This window comes from Pongo abelii, chromosome 11, assembly GCF_028885655.2.
Source record: "Pongo abelii isolate AG06213 chromosome 11, NHGRI_mPonAbe1-v2.0_pri, whole genome shotgun sequence".
Taxonomy (NCBI): domain Eukaryota; kingdom Metazoa; phylum Chordata; class Mammalia; order Primates; family Hominidae; genus Pongo; species Pongo abelii.
In genome coordinates, this window is record NC_071996.2 from 51614566 (window position 1) to 51635831 (window position 21266).

Here is a 21266-nt window from a genome sequence, read left to right on the forward strand (position 1 = left end):
AAATCGTTCTTGCTCAGTTAAACTCTGTTAAATTTAATTTGTCTAAGGGTTTTTTTTTTTTTTTTTTTCACCCCTAACCACCAGGAATTTATTGAACATTTTAATGCTTTAATTATTTGAAGTTCCATCTGTATCTGACATAGAAAATAAAAGGAGTTTCTTCCCCTTTGGGTTTATAGCCTGTCTCCCAGGCCTCTGTTCCTACTCTAGAAGCTGCCTCATCTCAGTATGACTGCATTGGAATATCTACTTCATCCAAGAGACCCACCTCCCATCCTGATGGTACATTATGGCCTCTTTACCTCAAAAATGATTATACAAAAAATAAGACTGAAAAACATACGATGTTGGACCACACTTTGACCTATTAGAGATGTAGTTAATTTGGGGTAGTGGTAGAAAAAGAAAGATACAAAAGTTAGCAGAAGAAGTAAGGGACAGAAATTATGTTTGGAGTTATTGTCTTTCAATACAGGGTCTCAGATATTTTTCCATTCTGACAACAGCTAGTTGATTCTCTAAGTTTGTTTCACCAGTCTGGATGGACTCTGTCAAATGTTTTTGTGTGGAATGAAAAGGCATTTTGCCTGAGCTGTGTTGTTTCCCTTCCTGGCATGCGTAGTATTGGTGTTGCCTTGCTGGGAGAAGTCTTGCGCATGTGTGTGCATGTATATATGGGTATGCAAGTGTGGTTACATGTATGTGCATGTGTGTGAGTGTGTGTGTCCTTGCGTGTGTGGTGGATAATTCTTCAGTGAATTCTTGGTAGGCCTAGCAAAAGATGCTTATTTTGCACTTAACATAGTGAGTTCATCTTTGCTTCTCACTATGCTAAAAGCAAAAATGGACTTTTTTTTAGAAGTAGATACCATTCATTGGCTATAATAGTTGTCACCAGTTTACTTTTACCCAATAAACTGAACACATTACTTATAGGATAGAAAATGTGGTAGCTTACACAGGCATTTTCAGATAGCTCATTCATTTGCTCAATAAATATTTAAAGACCTGATAGAGTTGAGTCTAGTAGGAAGCCAGATGTGCAAATAGATTAAACAGAAGCATCCCTCTTCATAGTGTAGGCTTGTTTCAGTTTTGTTTTCCCCAAAGCAAACCCTGAGGCAAGGATTTGGATACAAGTTAGTTTTTTTTTTTTTCCCATGTCTGTCTCTCTATTTGAGGGGAAATAAGTCATAGGCAGTACTATGAGAGAGTAAGGAAGCAAGATAGGGTAGGGAAGAAAGGAGATGGCAAATGAGTAGGTTACTGCCATGGGCATCTGAGGCTCAATCTTCCTGGGATCTTTTGAGATACTCTGGACCACACCTACGAACTGTCTCCTTGAGAAGCAAGAAAGTTGAGGCATTTATCCACCAATTCCCAAAGGGCTGAGAGTTGCTTCTGGGTTGTTAAGTCCCAATTTTTCTGGGCTGCTGTTCACTGGCTGGACATGCTCCTATGGCTCCTTCTAGAGAGAGAGAGAGAGAAAGAAAGAGAGAAAGATAAAGGGGATTGAGGGGAGAGACAGAAAGAGCTGCAGGCACTTTGGTGTGTGCTGGAATTGTCTGCATGTGACCTCTGGGTTGGCTGAGGGCAACAATTGCTTCACCTCAGGGCATAGAACAGCAGCTCGTTACTTTTAATATTCACATTAAATATCATGGAGTCCCATTCTGTCTATCACAAATAATATCATTCTTCCCTCCTTGATATTCTCCTTCTTGGAATTTTTCTAAGAACTCCAGCAGTGTCCACACCATCTTAGGATCTAGGCCTAATTTGATACCATCTTTTACTGACATAAATCCAGGAAACCTTCTCAGTCAGCTAATAGTCCTCTTATTTTTTGGTAGTTGCTGCCTTTATGCTGCTGAAACACTGACTTTAGGCCATCAGGTGCCATGCCAGCCCATGGACGGAAGCCCTGCAGTGATGTGACACTAAAGCCCAGTAGCCTGGCAGCATGGGGTGACATACACTCACTAAAGAAGAAAATGTGGGTGATCTAGGACCACTGACCATATCAGTAGTCCTGGGTTTAAGGTGAAAGTCTTTATCTTCAATTATTTTGCTCATTTAAAGTCATTTCAAGCTTTCCCAGAATTGGACTTCCAAAGTTACTAGCTACTTTAGGTCTTAATTACAAACATTTCTCCAGGCATTTCTATGATGTGATGGCGGATAGATAAGTCTGAGGGGTTTCTAATCTTGGCTACAAACTACATCTGGAAAGAGCCCTTCTTCTCTTACTTCTTTGTCTAAGCTCTTGAGATCAAATTTGGTCCCTGGCTCTCCAGTCTCAAGACCTGACATTGTTTTCTTGCCCCAGGTAAATGGCATAATTTTCAAGGTAAACCATAATCTTCTCACAACTTTCTGTGTCTCACAGAGATGCACCAAAAAAGAAGTACAGTGAAGTTAACTACATACCCTCCAAGACCAATTCTTACTATTCCTTCTGCATGGAATGTTTTTCCCTTTACCCAAGAAAGTTCCAAGACTATGAGAGAGCCTGGAAGTTAAGGGTGAGGGTGGGAATGGGGGAGTAAATGAGGAGACATATAAAGAGACATATAAATTAAGATAACTCCTTCAGAGACTAAATAAAGAGAAAGTTAAAAAGAGAGCTGGAGAGAGGCAGAAAGAAAGGCAGAGGCACAGGAGAAAAGGAAAGAAGTAAAGAGCATATTCTTTTGTAAATCTTCACTGTAATGAGAAAAACAGAACTCATATATGAAAAATCTTAATGTCCACAAAGGAAATACATAAACCAGTACAAAGTACTATGGCTGCACAGGGCCATGCAGGGAATAGTTCAGGGATCACAGGTATGTGGTAGAGCACAATAAGTGTATTTCCATTGCTGCTATTTGGGCAGATTCATTATATCATTTTTGGAGACAAAGTCTGGGTGTTTTCCTTTAAGAGGGCATGTGCAGGGGAACTCCCCTTTGTAAAACCATCAGATCTCCTGAAACTTATTCACTATCTTGAGGACAACACAGGAAAAACCTGCCCCCATGATTCAGTTGCCTCCCACCAGATCCTTCCCACAACAAGTGGGGATTATGGGAGTTACAATTCAAGATGAGGTTTGGGTGGGGACACAGTCAAACCATATCAGTGTATGAGATTGTCATTTTATTGTGTTACCTTTGTGTAATGAAGGGATTTTTCTCTAAAAATGATGCCACAGTGTGCTTGTTTAGCTTACAAGCATGAAGGAGGCTGGGATAATTTCCTAAGGAGCTGTGCTGGACATGTTGAGTTCAAGTTCTAACATCCATGTTCCTCTTCAATATTACTTCATTTGATCCAAAATCTGGAGAGTGTTCAAATTTCTCCAGACTACATTTGTAAACCACATTTGAGTGTAATAATCCCATTGCAAAAAGTACATGCTTCTGCTTTGTTCATGATCAAACTCAGATGCATGCTGATTGATAAAAAAAAGTTCTAAGATTAATTTATTCTGTAAATTGAAAAATAATTTCCATCTATACATTTATACAAGTTACTGTGTTGAGTTGATTTAGGTATAGTTGGTGAATACCAAAGCTAGATAGAAATATGACATGAATTTTGCACAAAATATTTGGGCAGAGTAGATATTGCTATTGAGGTAGAGTTTATCATCAGCCTATCCACGCCTATGTCAGAGATCTTTGGGAGAATTGCATATGGTTTGTGCAAATCCTTTTGAGCTGAAAGAAGCTAAATATGCAATCCATTATTCTAGAACTATATTCTTACTCTCCAAGGAACTTTCAAAACTTCTACCATGTTTCATTCGTGTTTATTTCTGTTCTTCCAATAGTCCCACACTTTTTTCCAGGTATCCATCATCACCTGGACTATTTTCTGCATTGATTGGTACATGTCGTATTTTCTCCCTGCTCCAAAGTTCTTCCTTTGGTATAAACTGGTATCCGATTTATCTTTAGATTCATAGACTTTCTCACCTTTCTGAGCGCTATTGATGCCCTAACATCTCAGTTCCTTGACTGTCTCAGCCACAAACTTCTCCCAAAGTTCTAGCCAAAAGGAAAAGCTGCCAAATTAAAACTGTCAGTTTTAAACATCATACCCTTTGATAACTCTCAACTCTACAGAAAGCTCACTGGAACTAAAGGGTACAATAACTGAAATTAAAAATTCACTGGGTGGACTAAACAGCAGATTGGAGATAGCAGGATAGTCAGTGAAATTGAAGACAGATTAATAAAAAGTATTCAACCTGGAGAACAGAGAGAAAAAAGATTGAAGAAAAATGCACAGATCCTTGGGGGCCTATAGAAAATATAAAATGATCTAATATGTGTATAATTCATGTCTAAGGAGAAGAGAATATATGGCAGAAAAAGCAAGTGGTCTAAATTTCTCAAATTTGATGAAAAACCTCAAATTAGACATTAAAGAAACTCAGTGATCCCCCAAGTAAAAAAAAAAAAAAAGACAAAGAAAATCACACCCAGGTGTATGTGGTGAAACTGCTAAAATTCAAAGATAAGAGATAATTTTGAAAGCAAACAGAGAAAAATGTCACATTATGTAGAGAGTGAAGATACGATTTATGGCTGGACACTCCATCAAAAGCAATGGAGACCAAAAGACAATGTAATAATATTTTGAAAATGCTGAGACAGACCCTCTGAAGAAAGAGGACTGCTCCTGCAGGATGCAGGAGACACCCCAAATACTGTGAGTACCCAACTATGGAAGAGGGAAAGGGAGACCCTCCTCTCCCGAACACATATCCCCACTGGAAAATCTGAAGGTCTGTTTGTGGGAGAAGTTTCTGACTTTACCTGGATCTGAGTCCATTTAGAAAGCCTAGTGGAATACATGGGTAGAAAAAGCAGCAGAAAGGCACTGGGAGCTTGCTGTATCCCCTAGCAGGCCATTCCTGCCTGGCACCACATGGATCCATCAGGAGGGTAACCAGAGGAGCAGGGGGTAAAACTCTCCAGGGGGAAGGAAATCTCTAGCTGAACTTTGTGACAATTTGAACAGGGCGGGAAGCCTCCTGGCCAGAACTCGGGGGAAGGTGCAAATCCGGTGTGCAGACTCCACAGGTGGGGGAAGAACCAAGCCCTTTTCTTTTGCAGCTCGAAGGCTGGTAGCCCAGGGCAAGTTTTCAAGCCCATTACACCCTCCGCCCGGAAACAGACCTCAGGGATGTTGTGGTGGGCGGCACAGTGTCTCTCTATCCTGCTGCGTCCAATATGCTGGCCCTTCAGTTTGCATGGGAGCTGGGTGAGGCCTGTGACTGCTGGCTTTCCCTACTTCCCTGACAACCTGCATGACTCAGCAAAGGCAGCCATAATCCTCCTAGGTACAAAACTCCAGTAACCTGGGAATCTCAACCCCATCCCCCACAGCAGCCACAGCAAGACCCGCCCAAGGAGAGTCTGAGCTCAGACACGCCTAGCCCCACTCCCACCTGATGGTCCTTGCCTATGTGCCCTGGTAGCAGAAGACAAAAAGCATATAATCTTGGGAGTTCTAGGGTCCCACTCCCCACGGGTCCCTCTTCATACTACTACAGCTAATGCTTTCTGGAAAGTGCCACCTCCTTGCAGGAGGCCAACCAGCACAAAAATAGAGCAGTAAACCACCAAAGCTAAGGACCCTCATGGAGTCCATTGCACCCTCCACCACCTCCAATGGAACAGGAGCAGGTATCCCTGTCTGAGAGACCCATAGACGATTCATATCACAGGACTCTGTGCAGACAGCCCCCAGTACCAGCCTGGAGCTGGGTAGACTTGTTGGGTGGTTAGACTCAGAAGAGAGACAATAATCACTGCAGTTCAGCTCATAGGAAACCACATCCATATGGAAAAAAGGAGGGTACTATATCAAGGGAACACCCCATGGGACAAAAGAAACTGAACAGCAGTCTTTAGCCCCAGATCTTCCCTGTGACAGAGCCTACCCAAATGAGAAGAAAGCAGAAAACCAACCTGGTAATATAAAAAACAAAGCTCTTCAACACCCCCAAGAAATCATACTAGTTCACCAGCAATGGATCCAAACCAAGAAGAAATCCCTGATTTACCTGAAAAAGAATTCAGGAGGTTAGTTATTAAGCTAATTAGGGAGGGGCCAGAGAAAGATGAAGCCTAATGAAAGGAAATCCAAAAAATAATACAAGAAATGAAGGGAGGAATAGTCAAGGAAATAAATAACTTAAAACAATAAAAAATTCTGGAAACTTTGGACATACTTTTAGAAATGTGAAATGTTCTGGAAAATCTCAGCAACAGAATTGAACAAGTAGAAGAAAGAAATTCCAAGCTCAAAGACAAGGTCTTTGAATGAACCCAATCCAAAAAGACAAAAAAGAATAAGAAAACATGAACAAGCCTCCAAGAAGTCTGGGATTATATTAAATGGCCAAACCTAAGAAAAATTGATGTTCCTGAGGAAGAAGAGAATTCTAAAAGCTTTGAAAACATATTTGGAGGAATAATTGAGGAAAACTTCCCAGTCTTTCTAGAGACCTAGACATCCAAATACAAGAAGCACAAAGAACACCTGGAAAACTCATCGCAAAAAAAGGTCTTCACCTAGGCACATTGTCATCAGGCTATCCAAAGTTAAGATGAAGGAAAGAATCTTAAGAGCTGTGAGACAAAAATACCAGGTAACCTATAAAGGAAAACCTATCAGATTAACAGCAGATTTCTCAGCAGAAACCCTACAAGCTAGAAGGGATTGGGGCCCTATCTTCAGTCTCCTCAAACAAAACAATTATCAGCCAAGAATTTCGTATAGAGCAAAACTAAGCATCATATATGAAGGAAAGATACAGTCATTTTCAGACAAACAAATGCTGAGAGAATTTGCCATTACCAAGCTACCTCTACAAGAACTGCTAAAAGGAGCTCTAAATCTTGGAATAAATCCCAGAAACACATCAAAACAGAACCTCTTTAAAGCCTAAATCACACAGGACCTACAAAACAAAAATACATGTTAAAAAGCAAAAATGAAAAACAAAAAAACCAAAGTACACAGGCAGCAAAGAGCAAATGAATGCAATGGCACCTAACATTTCAATACTAACATTGAATGTAAATGGCCTAAATGCTCCACTTAAAAGATATAGTACCACAAAATGGATAAGAACTCACCAACCGAACATCTGCTGCCTTCAGGAGACTCACTTAACACATAAGGACTCATATAAAATTAAAGTAAAGGGGTGGAAAAAGGCATTTCATGCAAATCAACTACAGAATTCACATTTTATTCAACAGCACATGGAACTTTCTCCAAGATAGACCATATGATAGGCCATAAAATGAGCCTCAATAAATTTAAGAAAATTGAAATTCTATCAAGCACTGTTTCAGACCACAGTGAAATAAAACTGGAAATCAACTCCAAAAGGAACCTTCAGAATCATGCAGATACATGGAAATTAAATAAACTGCTCCTGAATGAGCGTTGGGTAAAAAAAGAAATCAAGATGAAATTAAAAATTCTTCGAACTGAATGACAATAATGACAAAACCTGTCAAAACCTTTGGGATACAGCAAAGGCGGTGCTAAGAGGGAAGTTCATAGCCCTAAACACCTACATCAAAAAGACTGAAAGTGCACAAACTGACATTCTAAGGTCACACCTCAAGGAACTAGAGAAACAAGAACAAAACCAAACTCAAACCCAGCAGAAGAAAGGAAATTACCAAGATCAGAGCAGAAATAAATGAAATTGAAACAAAAAAATACAAAAGATAAATGAAATAAAAATTTGCTTCTTTGAAAAGATAAATAAAATTGATAGTCCATTAGTGAGATTAACCAAGAAGAGAGAAAATCCAAATAGCCTCGCTAAGAAAGAAAACAGGAGATATTACAACTGACACCACTGAAATACAAACGATCATTCAAGGCTACTATGAACACCTTTATGCACGTAAACTAGAAAACCTAGAAGAGATGGATAAATTCCTGAAAAATACAACCCTCTAGCTTAATTCAGGAAGAATTAGATACCCTGGACAGACCAATAATAACCAGTCAGATTGAAATAGTAATTTAAAAATTACAAACAAAACAAAGTCCAGGACCAGGTGGATTCACAGCAGAATTCTACCGGACATTCAAAGAAGAATTGGTAGCAATCCTTTTGACACTATTCCACAAGATAGAGAAAGAAGGAACCCTCTCTAATTCATTTTATGAAGCTAGTATCACCCTAATACCAAAACCAGGAAAGGACATAACTAAAAAAGAAAACTACAGACCGATATCTTTGATGAACATAGATGCTAAAATCCTTAACAAAATACTAGCCAACTGATTCCAACAACATATGAAAAAGATAACCCACCATGATCAAGTGGGTTTCGTACAAGGGATGCAGAGATGGTTTAACATATGCGAGTCAATAAGTGTGATACACTGAATAAACAGAATTTTAAAAAATCACATGACCATCTCAATAGATGTAGAAAAAGCATTTGACAAAATCCAGCATCAATTTTTGATTAAAACTCTCAGCAAAATCAGCATACAAGAGACATACCTCAATGTAATAAAAGCCATCAATCACAAAACCACAGCCAACATAATACTGAATGGGGAAAAGTTAAATGCATTCCCTCTGAGAACTGGAACAAGACAAGGATGCCCACTCTCACCACTCCTCTTCAACATAGTACTGGAAGTCCTAGCCAGAGGAATCAGACAAGAGAAAGAAATAAAGGGCATCGAAATCAGTAAAGAGGAAGTCAAACTGTCACTGCTGATGATCTGTTCGTTTACCTTGAAAACCCTAAGAACTCCTCCAGAAAGCTCCTAGAACCGATCAAAGAATTCGGAAAAGTTTCCAGATACAAGATTAATGTACACAAATCAGTAGATCTTCTATACACCAACAGCAACCAAGTGGAGAATCAAATCAAGAACGCAACCCTTTTATAATAGCTTCAAAAAATAATAATAATGCTTAGAAATATACCTAACCAAAAAAAAAAAAAGAAATACACCTAACCAAGGAGTGGAAAGACCTCTACAAGGAAAACTACAAAACACTGCTGAAAAAAATCATAGATGACATAAACAAATGGAAACACAGCCCGTTGTCAGGGATGGGTAGAATCAATACTGTGAAAATGACCATACTGCCAAAAGCAACCTACAGATTCAATGCAATCCCCATCAAAATACCACCAACATTCTTACAGAATTAGAAAAAATAATTCTAAAATTCATATGGAACTAAAAAAGAGCCCGCATAGCCAAAGCAAGACTAAGTGAAAAGAACAAATCTAGAGGCATCACACTACCTGATTTCAAACTACACATAAGTCCATAGTCACCAAAACAGCATGGTACTGGTTAAAAATAGACACATAGATCAATGGAACAGAATAGAGAACCCAGAAATAAACCCAAATACTTGTAGCCAACTGACCTTTGACAAAGAAAACAAAAACATAAAGTGTGGAAACGACACCCTTTTCAACAAATGGTGTTGGGATAATTGGCTAGCTACACGTAGGAGAATGAAACTGGATCCTCATCTCTCACCTTATACAAAAAATCAACACGAGATGGATTAAGGACTTAAATCTAAGACCTGAAACTATAAAATTTCTAGAAGATAACATTGGAAAAACCCTTCTAGACATTGGCTTAGGCAAGGATTTCATGACCAAGAACCTAAAAGCAAATGCAATAAAAACAAAGATAAATAGCTGGGACCTAATAAAACTAAAGAGCTTCTGCATGGCAAAAGGAACAGTCAGCAAAGTAAACAGACAACCCACAGAAAGGGAGAAAATCTTCACAATCTATACATCTGATGAAGAACTAATATCTAGTATCTACAACAAACTTAAATTAGTAAGGAAAAAACAATCACATCAAAAAGTGGGCTAAGGACATGAACAGACAATTCTCAAAAGAAGATATACAAATGGCCAGCAAACATATGAAAAAAATGCTCAACATCACTAATGATTGGGGAAATCAAATTAAAACCACAATGTGAAACCACTTACTCCTGCAAGAATGGCTATAATAAAGAAATCAAAAAGCAGTAGATGTTGGCATGGATGCAGTGAACAGTGAACACTTCTACACTGCTGGTGAGAATGTAAACTAGTACAGCCACTATGGAAAACAGTGTGGAGATTCCTTAAAGAACTAAAAGTAGGATTACCATTTGATCCAGCAATCCCACTACTGAGATTCTACCCAGAGGAAAAGAAGTCATTATTCAAAAAAGATCCTTGGACACACATGTTTATAGCAGCACCATTCACAATAGGAAAATGGTGGAACTAACTCAAATGCCCCTCAATGTCAGTGGATAAAGAAACTGTAGTATATATATATGATGGAATACTACACAGCCATAAAAAGGAATGAATTAACAGCATTTGTAGTGACCTGGATGAGATTGGAGACTATTATTCGAAGTGAAGTAACTCAGGAATGGAAAATCAAACATCATATGTTCTCACTGATATATGGGAGCTAAGCTATGAAAGGAAGATGCAAAGGCATAAGAATGATACAATGGACTTTGGGGACTTGGTGGGAAGTGTGGGAGGATGCAATGGATAAAAGACTACAAATATGGTGCAGTGTATACTGCTCGGGTGATGAGTGCACCAAAATCTCACATACCACATATTAATTTCTGAACACTAAGGACTGCAAAACCCTACTCTGCATCAACTGAATGCAAACCAGCCACTTTAATTAAGCTAAGCCCTTACTAGACCAGTAAGGGCTTACTGACTAAAGAACTGACTCATGTAACCAAATAACCACCTGTACCATAATAACTTACGGAAAAAAATTTCACGATTAAACAACAACAAAAAAGGAAGTGCTGAGAGAGAGAGAGAGAAACCAAACTTCTCTATTCAGTATTCTATATCTAGTGGATGAAATAAAGACATTTTCATATAAGTTAAAGGTGAGAAAACTTGTAGCCAGCAGAAATGTACCATAAGAGAAGCTAAAAGCTTCAGACTAAGAGAAATTAAACTGTATGGAAATTTGAATCTATACAAATGAATGAGAAGTACGTAATGACAAATGCATAAAATGTATAAATATACAAGTATGGTAAATGGGACCTAATTAACTAAACAACTTCTGCACAGCAAAAAAATAATCAGCAGAGTCAACAGATAACGCACAGAATGGGAGAAAATATTCACAAACTATGCATCCAACAAAGCACTAATATCCAGAATCTACATAAAACTCAAACAAATCAGCCAGATAAAAACAAACAATGCTGTCAAAAAGTGCACAAAGGACATGAATAGACAATTCTCAAAAGATATGCAAATAGCCAACAAACATATGAAAAAGTGCTCAACATCATTAATCATCAGGGAAATGCAAATTAAAACCACAATGAGATACCACCTTACTCCTGCAAGAATGGTCATAATTAAAAAGTCAAAAAACAATAGATGTTGGCATGGATGTGGTGAAAGGGGAACATTTTTACACTGCTGGTGGAAATGTAAATTAGTACAACCACTATGGAAAACAGAATGGAGATTCCTTAAAGAACTAGAAGTAGAACTACTATTTGATCCAGCAATTCCACTGTTGGGTATCTACCCAAAGAAACAAAAATTATTAAGTGAAAAAGACACATGCACATGCATGTTTTTAGAAGCACAATTTGCACTTGCAAATAAATGGAGCCAATCTAAGTGTCCATCAACCAATGAGTGGATAAAGAAAATATGGTATATATTCACCATGGAATACTATTCAGCCGTGAAAATGAATGAAATAATGTCTTTTGCAGCAACTTGGATGAAGCTAGAGGCCATTATTCTAAGTGAAGTAACTCACACATAGAAAACAAAAAATCATATGTTCTCTCTTATAAGTGGGAGCTAAGCTATGAGGACACAAAGGCATAAGAATGACACACTGGACTTTGGGGGCTTGACGGGGACGGTTGGGAGTTAAGGGATAAAAGACTACCTACTGAGTACAGTGTACAGTGACTCAGTGATAGGTGCACAAAAATCTCAGAAATCACCACTAAAGAACTTTTCCATGTAACAAAGAACAACCTGTTTCCCCAAAAATGATTGAAATAAAAAAACTAAAAAAAAAGTCTTGCTGAGATTTTGATAGAAATTGCATAAACCTGAATATCTAACTGGGGGGAAAAACAAAAAAAAAATTAAACATTCTAGTGTTTCTGGATCAAAAACATATAATGTTGAAGTTTTGAAGAATATGCTTCCTATACAATTTTCTAAATATATGTGGATTCTGTTATAATTGAGATAATATTATAGATTTTATTCTGTAACCCTTTCTCAATTACTGTAATAGGAAAGGATTATATTCAATATCACTGACTTTACTTACACAATGGGTTTAGTGGCTGTGTAGTATTTTGTTCTATGGATATCGAACAATGTACGTAATCTATCACCTAAACAAAAGAATATGCTTTTCCCTTCTAATTTTCTTAAAAGACATCTGACTATTTAAAAGCAAAAACAGGCTGGGCACAGTGGCTCACAACTTTGATCCCAGAACTTTGAAAGGCTGAGATGGGTGGATCACTTGAGGTCAGGAGTTCAAGACCAGCCTGGCCAACATGGTGAAACCCTGTTTCTACTAAAAATACAAAAATAAATTAGCTGAGTGTGGTGGTGAGCACCTGTAATCCCAGCTACTATGGAGATTGAGGCAGGAGAATCGCTTGAACTCGGGAGGTGGAGGTTGCAGTGAGCCGAGATCATGCCATTGCACTCCAGCCTGTGAGACAGAGAAAGACTCTGTCTCAAAAATAAATAAATTAATTAATTAAATTAACTAAAAGCAAAAAAAAGTAACATTTTAAGGTGGAGTTTATAATGAATATAGAAGGAAAAGAGATGACACTTCCCCCCAAGTTCCCAATGGCACATAGGATGAATGGGAAGGCCAATAGAATTACACTGTGGTAAACGATTCCATTTGTGAATGGGAAACAGGAAGTGTGAAGTGAGGACTGTGAGGAAGGAAATGCCAGATAAAGAGTGTGAAGTGTCAGAGGTGAAGCTTAAAGGGATACAATATCAACTCTAATGAGGAGCCAGCGTTGAAAAGCTGCTCTCCCCTAGGTGGTTGGATCTACTTCCAAGGCTTTACAAGTTATCTCTATGTTGCTAAGTTTTTAAATACATCATTTTAAAAGTGAACGTACACTTTTAAAGTGAATTAATGAATAGGCTGAGCCCACACAGAATAATGTCATATCCTTCTCTTCCTTGGCATGGCATTTTCCCTCTATTACAATCTCCTCCTCTAGCCTCTGAGAGCATGAGATCATCCTGAAACAAATACCCTTGAAGTTTTCTCTAAAAACAAAACAAAACAAAGTGACATGGAAACCAAACCCAAATATAGTAGTGGGGAAAGGTAGATGATGATCATCTTAGGAATGCCTCAGATTTTTATTTGTTCAGGATTTATGAATTTGTAATTATTTCCATGATTGCACAAAGGCTTATAGTTACAACTGTTGAATCCAATTAACAGTTGAGACTATTTAGAATATCAGATATATATTTTTTAAGTTTAACCATAAGAAAAACTCTTATTACAATTTCACTATATAGAACCTGGCTTCTAGGTTTTCCCTTTATGCTTCCAAGATAATAAATGTGGTAATGGTTTATTCATTCAATAAATATTTATTGAATGCTTACTGTATTCCAGGCAGTGCTCTCAGGTGCTGAGCATACAGCAATGAACAAGTCAAAGTCCTTGCTTTATGGAATTTATCTTCTAGTACAGGGAGACAGTAAGCAAGCAGACAATTCAGGAAGAAATATTGCCAGGAAGAAAAAGCAGTATGAAGGGAATGGAGAGGAGGGAAGTGTGTGTGAGTGATCGAGGGGACCTGTTTTAGAGAGGGGTTCAGCAAAGGCCTCTTTGAGGATGTGACATTTGATCAGAGGCCATTAACGTATTTTGCCTTGAAGTCTATTTGTCTTAGATTTTATTTCCCAGCAGTCACAGATTGGATTTTCTGCAAGCAGAAGCTGAAACAGACTTCGAGGTGCACAGTGTTAACTAGGGATCAATTCCTGTGAGAGGAAGGGGAGGGGGAGCAGGATTGGGCAGAGGAAGATGTCGAAGAGTCATGCCTTGGCTAATCTGTGTCTGTCACACAGGTCTGATTTAAAAAACATTTTCCTGGTAATAGCCTTGTTCATCTAAATGTTCCAATAATCAATTATACTGTTAAGTAAGTTTGAATAAATACTTAATAAATATTAACTATGTACTAAGCTCTCTGATAAGAACTGGGCAGGAAGGAGAAGGAAAAATTCTGTCCTCGTGGAGCCCTCATGTCCAGAGTGATAAGGTGTATGCAAATAATTTCAATTCAATGTGGAAACTGTATTTAAAAGGGCTCACTGTGCATCAGAGGGCATGCTTAAATGATTTACCTGGAAGTAAGTTTTGTAGCTAACTGACCTGGTAGGCTCATTGCTATGCAGTCTTCCTCAAAAATCAAGTATTCCACTGGCACAATCTTAAGGTTATATTTTGGAAGCAGCAGAAAGTTGACAGACCTTGCTCTCGGAATAGCCCAGATCGAGGACATCTCTTCCACACTTTATCAGTCAGGACTCTGGGACTTCAGCTGATGGGTTTTGGGAACATTTGAACATTTAATGGATAAATAAAACTTCCTTTCAAGTAAGAGAATAGGCCTGTATTATTTTTCCACTTAAGCCCTCATAGTTACAGCTGTACACAATGCGTAGAAAAATAATTTCCCTACCTTCAGGAGATTTTTCTGTAAAGGAGCAATACATAGATACTTGGAAGATATTTATATGTTACAACACAGTATATATCATTTATTTGTATTCAACTAATGTCTAAATGTTCTGCTAAACAGGATCAAAGAGAGAACCCTTTCCAATGTAAGATAAAAGAAAACTGGAAAGTCTAATGAAATGAAAAAAAGTGAAGACAAAAGTTGAATAGGAAATAAACCTACTGAAGACAACTGCATAACATTTTCATTTAGAAAAATACAGATGCTTTATTTCAGAATGAGAATATATCAACAATATAATTATTGTGACTACTAGATTTTATGCATTTATTTTTCTTTATGCAAATAACATACTTGTTGAAGAACCCTAGGAATAGTGGAAAAGGAGAAAGAAATATTAGTACTACCCACAGCACTAATATTCACACCTCAAGAATAACTACTATTGCCGTATTTCTGTGTATCGTATTTTTTTCCGTTTAACCTTAAAAACTTAGCATCTTTTCATATCACTATATAATACTGGGGTGAAAGGAGATCTCGAGTTCTAGGACAGGAAAGTCACATAGAAGCAGAGAAGCTTTATTTCAATAGCTTTGAGTGTGAAGGATTACTTTGCTATGAAGTTCTTAAATTAAATATTAGTGTTGCTAGCTCAGAGCACCCCAATCTATAGGAGAGACTTATTTTATATCCAGAAGAGGACAGAGTGAACTTGTATACTGAGAACAATTTTAGTTTTTTAGGGAATTTATTTCTTGTTATTGGAGTTATTTTACTTTCCAATCCTTTCCCCTTGGATGCTGACTTAGGTGTGCCTTTCCTGAGAATCAACATTGAGGCCTGGGAAGTGTGGGGCAAATCATCCATTGTCTGATGGAATTTGTCCTCTGACTAAAATTATCTGCCCATTTGCTAAGTAATGTACAATTTTAGGCTACACAAATAAGGCATGTTAAAAGCAAATAAGTAAAACATGTCCCTGTGGCTTTTTGAGGCCATTGCCGAATAAGAAAAATTTTACCTGCGTCTGTTTGACTGTTTGTCAAACCTCTAATACATTTGGACAGGATCCTGACTGCATTTCACTTTGGTGCTTTTCCTGGGATGGCATGTTTGATATGCAATCTCTGCATGAGGAACTGCAAAGCAAAGAAATCAGCTAAGCCTTCCAAGGTGGAAGGCGGACTTTGTGATACTCATAGGGTTCAACCTGAGATCTTAGTAGGAGACTGTACCAAATTCACTCTGCAATATACTGAAGGAAAATTCTTTTGTCTAACAGGTACAAAACAGCCCCTTTCCTTTCCCCCCACCCCATCATTATGGCAATAATTTAAATTCAGAAAGCTGCTATTCCTGAAAAGCACTTCTCTATTTAGTATCTTCTTCATTACGTCATTTCTTGTTGTTGAGTGAAAAAAAAAATGAGCTATGAAGGAGACCACTGCTAAGGCATGAATTTTGTTTAATTCATGAGAAATATGATGTTTTTTAATGTTTGAATTGATTTCTTTTTTGTTTTTAACTAATTGAATGTGGCTGAAAATAATAGTGAAATACTAGTGCTCATGTAAAAAAAATGAACTAGACTGATTAGGAGAGAATATACACAACCGTCAGGAAGCATGTTCATGAGAGTACCAATTTTCCTTGGTAAACGCCCACAGAAGCCGAAGTAGAGTTGGGGCTCTCTCTTTTCTGAGGCACATTATACATTTATGGAAAGAGAGGTGTTGGCCAGGTGCAGTGGCTCCTTCTGGTAATCCCAGCATATTAGGAGGCTGAGGCAGGAGGATCATATGGGTCAGAAGTTTGAGACTAGCCTGGGCAGCATAATGTGATCCCATCTCTACAAAAAAAAAACAAAAATTAGCTGAGTATAGTAGCATATGCCTGTAGTCCCAGCTACTTGGGAGGCTGAGGCAGGAGGATCCCTTCAGCCCAGGAGTTCGAGTTTGCAGTGAGCCATGATCGTGCCGCTGCACTCTAGTCTGGGTGACAGAGCGAGACCCAATCTCAAAAAAATGAAAATGAGTAAGAAAGAATGGTGCCTCTTTACCACACACTAAAAACTAAGTAGAAGTAATCTGTTTAGAATGATGGGGTTATAATTGTTTTAAAAATGGAGAACTTATTTGGTTTCTATTGCCTTCTACTTAATTAGAAGTTTTCCGTATTTCACAAGCTGAGAGGATCAGTAATTGACATATAGGTTAACTTCCTGTTTTCAGGGATCTTGGAACTGATGCTCTTAGAGGTGTGGCGATTAAGTCAGAGTTCTTCCTGAGTGACCAGCATCATCCTTGAACATGTACGCATGCAAGCAAATGCATCCTACAGCATTCTCTTCGTGACCATTTGCTCTAGCCAATGGTCTTTGTAATCTCAACTTCCCTTCTTATGTCAGGCCTCAGACTTAAGTAAATGTAAAAATGTTTCTCTTCATTGCCAATTATTCCGGATAGGAATGAAGATTTAATAATAGAAATCTAGGGGTTAATAGTATTATTTTAATCCTGAATATAAAAGCCTTGGCTTTTGGACCTTAACCACCATACTTAATAAATGTGAAGGGAAGTCAAGATCTGACAGCAAGTATTTCCCCTTTGGTTGTGAACATATTGAACTCGAATTGGTTCAGTGCCCTCAGCATTTAGTTTTTAAGGCATGTTATATACGTGTTCACACCATAAGAAACAAAGTCTTAGAACAGAATGTTGATTTTATGTTTTCAGATGGTATAGATGCCATCAGAAAAGGACAACAAAGATGTTAATTGCACATCTGTTTGACTGCTTCCAACCTTTTCAATAACCTTTTGGGACTTTGATGCTTTTTGGTTTAAAGTTGCATCAAATGATTTTTTTAAATGGGATGGTTAGAGGTTATATGAGGCAATATTTTATTGTTATGACTTGGAGAATGACACTAGAATAAAATCTTAAAATATTTATTCTGTAATTCTCAACTTTGAGAATTAAATGCCATTCAACCTGACAGAGTGAAATGTGACTCTGCTTGCCTGCATGTGCATACATGTGCTTTGGGCTAAGGAATGAATGTCCACTTGGAACAGGAATTAAAAGAAATTAAAGAATGTATAAGCAAAAACTCAGTTGTATGTAAGAAAACCCAATTCCCCCTGAAGAAGAGAAAGAGCTGGAGTCCTTTAAAATTAACTGCTTGTTTTTCTGTGGCTAGTGAGCCTTATCTTTCCCTGTCTCAGGCATTGTGAAGACTGTTTCTCTAGCTGTGCAGCTGCAAGGTCGCTAAACAGATAATCTCAAGTCATAAAGCATGTTGTTCCTTAAAAAGTAAGAAATAATGTAATGCATGTCTTAATTGAATAACTGTCTTCGTTTCTCGCTTCTGTAATATGTTTCCCCCTGCACAAATCTCCCCCCACCCCACACAATGCTTAAAAGGTAGCTTGACTCTTTGTTCGGGGCTCAGTCCTTTGGATGTTAATCCGACTGGGTCGGTGCACCTAAATAATTAAATAATTCCTCCTCAACCCCTCGGTCTCTCTGATTCCATAATTATCCCACTGCACACTCACTGAAAAGCCAAGTGCAGGCATTGCCAAAGATAGGGTACTGCTCTTCACACTCTGAGAATACTAACTCAAATAGGACAGTAGAGGGTTTTGTGTCTAATAATGGGATATGGGAGGATTTAAGCCAGGAGGAAGGATGGTTACCACCATCAAAGATCTATCTCTGCCTCCTACAGCTTTGTTCTCAGAAAAGCAGGCAACCTTTTTTATTTCTAAGACTTGAAGAGCAAATTCAGTTTATTATCATAGACCCGGACTGAGGGCTGGGATTATGGTGTATACAGGTTGTTGCCTACTCAACAGCAAATCCATCTTCTTCCTTGCTAACAGAAGCCTATATAGGTGACAAAGTGCTCAGAGAAGGAGTGCCCCCTTCAAACTCCCAGGGATTCTGGGAAATGCTTTTGTCCCTAATAAGTAAGCTGAGCATATATCCCAATTTTCCTGAGATAGCACTGGTTTATGTGTATTGTTCTGGTATAATTATGAATAGTGCTTCATTCATTTTTAAATATATTCTAGCTTGTGTTGGTGTGGATGTGGTGAAAAGGGAACACTTTTACACTGCTGGTAGGAATGCCACTATGGAAAAGAGTATAGAGATTGCTTAAAGAACTGAAAGTAGAACTACCATTCAATCCAGCAATCCCACTACTGGGTATCTACCCAGAGGAAAAGAAGTCATTATGTCAAAAAGACACATAAAAATGCTTATTTATAGCAGCACAATTCACAATTGCAAAGATATGAAATCAATCTATGTGCCCATCAACCAACAAGTGGATAAAGAAAATGTGGTATATACACACCATGGAATGCCACTCAGCCACAAAAAGGAAAGAAATAATGTCTTTTGCAGCAACTTGGATGGAGCTGGAGGCCATTATTCTAAGTGAAGTAAATCAGGAATGGAAAACCAAACATCATATGTTCTCACTTATAAGTGGGAGCTAAGCTATGAGGATATAAGAATGCATAAGAATGATATAATGGGCTCTGTGGACTCAGGAGAAGTTTGGGGGTGGGGGATAAAAGACTACATATTGGGTACAGTGTATACTGCCTGGGTGAGGGGTGCACTAAAATCTCAGAAATCACCACTAAAGAATTTATCCAAGTAACCAAAACACACCTGTACCCCAGAAATTATTGACATGAGAAATTAAATAAAATAGATAAATAAAAATAGTCTAGTTTGAATGATAAATCGTACGATTTTCTCTGCCTCCAGTAATGTAAAGTGATTGTATGATGATTGGAGCTCAATCGTTGAACTATTTTATGACTATGAAGATAAGTGCCAATAAAGAATCAGATCTAGAGCCAACTGATTCTGGAAGTTCAGTGGCTCTGGATTTGATGGTGAAAGTGAAGGCTTGTTTTTCTCATTTACTTTCAGAAGAACATTCTGTTACTTGTAGGAAGGGTAGGAAGGAAAGGAGAAACAGGAATAAGGCCTTTCCATGAACTTTTACTCAGCAGTAAACAGACCATTGTTCTTCTATTTTTTACCATTCTCATTCAACCAAAAGTAATTTCCAGAATTCCTAAAGAGGAAACATGGAGAAAATAATAAAAAATATTACTCAGAAGTCTTACCCAAAATGATTCAAAATCTTGTATTACTCCTGCAAAGTGATGAGTCAGTATCACCCCTGCCCCTGTTGTCACCAGATGTGTCTGGGCACTGAATAATTTGACTTTTACATCACTGAAAGTGGCTGGGTTCAAAATTCACATTTTCTTTATAGATATGACATTCGTGGTGTGCTATTTCAGTCGTGGATATTTTGTTTAAAAACTCTGAAAATTATTCTTGATTCTCTTTAAATTATATTGAAAAGAGAATACATTTCCATTTACTTTCTTGAAATCACTTTAGAAAAACGATGATGAGTGAAACAGAGAATTTCCAAATGGTTTTTGTTGAAAAAATGATTTGTTATCTAACTAATCTATGTTCAGCCAAAGCAAATGAAAATCCATTTAAAATTAGTTTAGTATTGATACCAAACACCAAATTGTTCATGTCTCTTCCAGTATATATATTGATAAAAATCTATTATAACTTATGAAGCAGACCTACTATCTTTCACGAAAGAAACATACACAGGGAGAGGATCAACACATACATAGCTATGCCCAGCACATTATTCAACGAGGCACTTCCTTTTTGACTTTCTTCATTACAGTGTTATTAGATAATGTAGTTCTATGGGGTTTTGGTTTGATAGGAACTGGACACATACAGGGTAATTTTATTTCCATTGCTTTAGATAGTGCATCTTTTCTGGCTTTGTCTCTTTAAAAAAACAGTGTTCTTTTTCTTGCTCCTTCTCCAAAAGTCCATAGAAGGTACTGTACTTATGGCCAATTGAAGAGTGCTAGGTCAGTCCTTGGGTCATTGATTTGTCTGAATTAGTTCAATGCTATTATATATCTGTAGTAATCTGCATCAGGGAAAGAATTAGCTTCCAAGAACAACTTCTTCTCTTCCTTCTGTTGGATCCTATGACCATCTTGGGCTTACCTCTGTGGCAGAAGCATGGACATTGTAGTTGACAGCTCTACCAAAACTATGTGGTGTGAAGAGAATACTTAACACCTGACACTCCTACTAGCAGCATATAAAAGTGCTCATCTCCCTGTACACTTGCAACAGTGATTATTGCTTTTTTGCATCCCAATGGCAAAGACTTTAAAAAATTGGTACCTCATTTCTGTTTTAATTTTATTTCTTTAATGCAGAGGGTGTATTTTTTTGCTATTTCTCTTCTTTTTAAAAATGGCCCATTCCTATCTTTTCCCTTTCCACCAGAGTGTATTTTTTTTTTAGCTTGAATTTCTTTGCAACAAAAACTTGTGTATGTGTGTGTATGTGCTTAAGAAAGTGGTCCTAAATTGGGCTTGGGG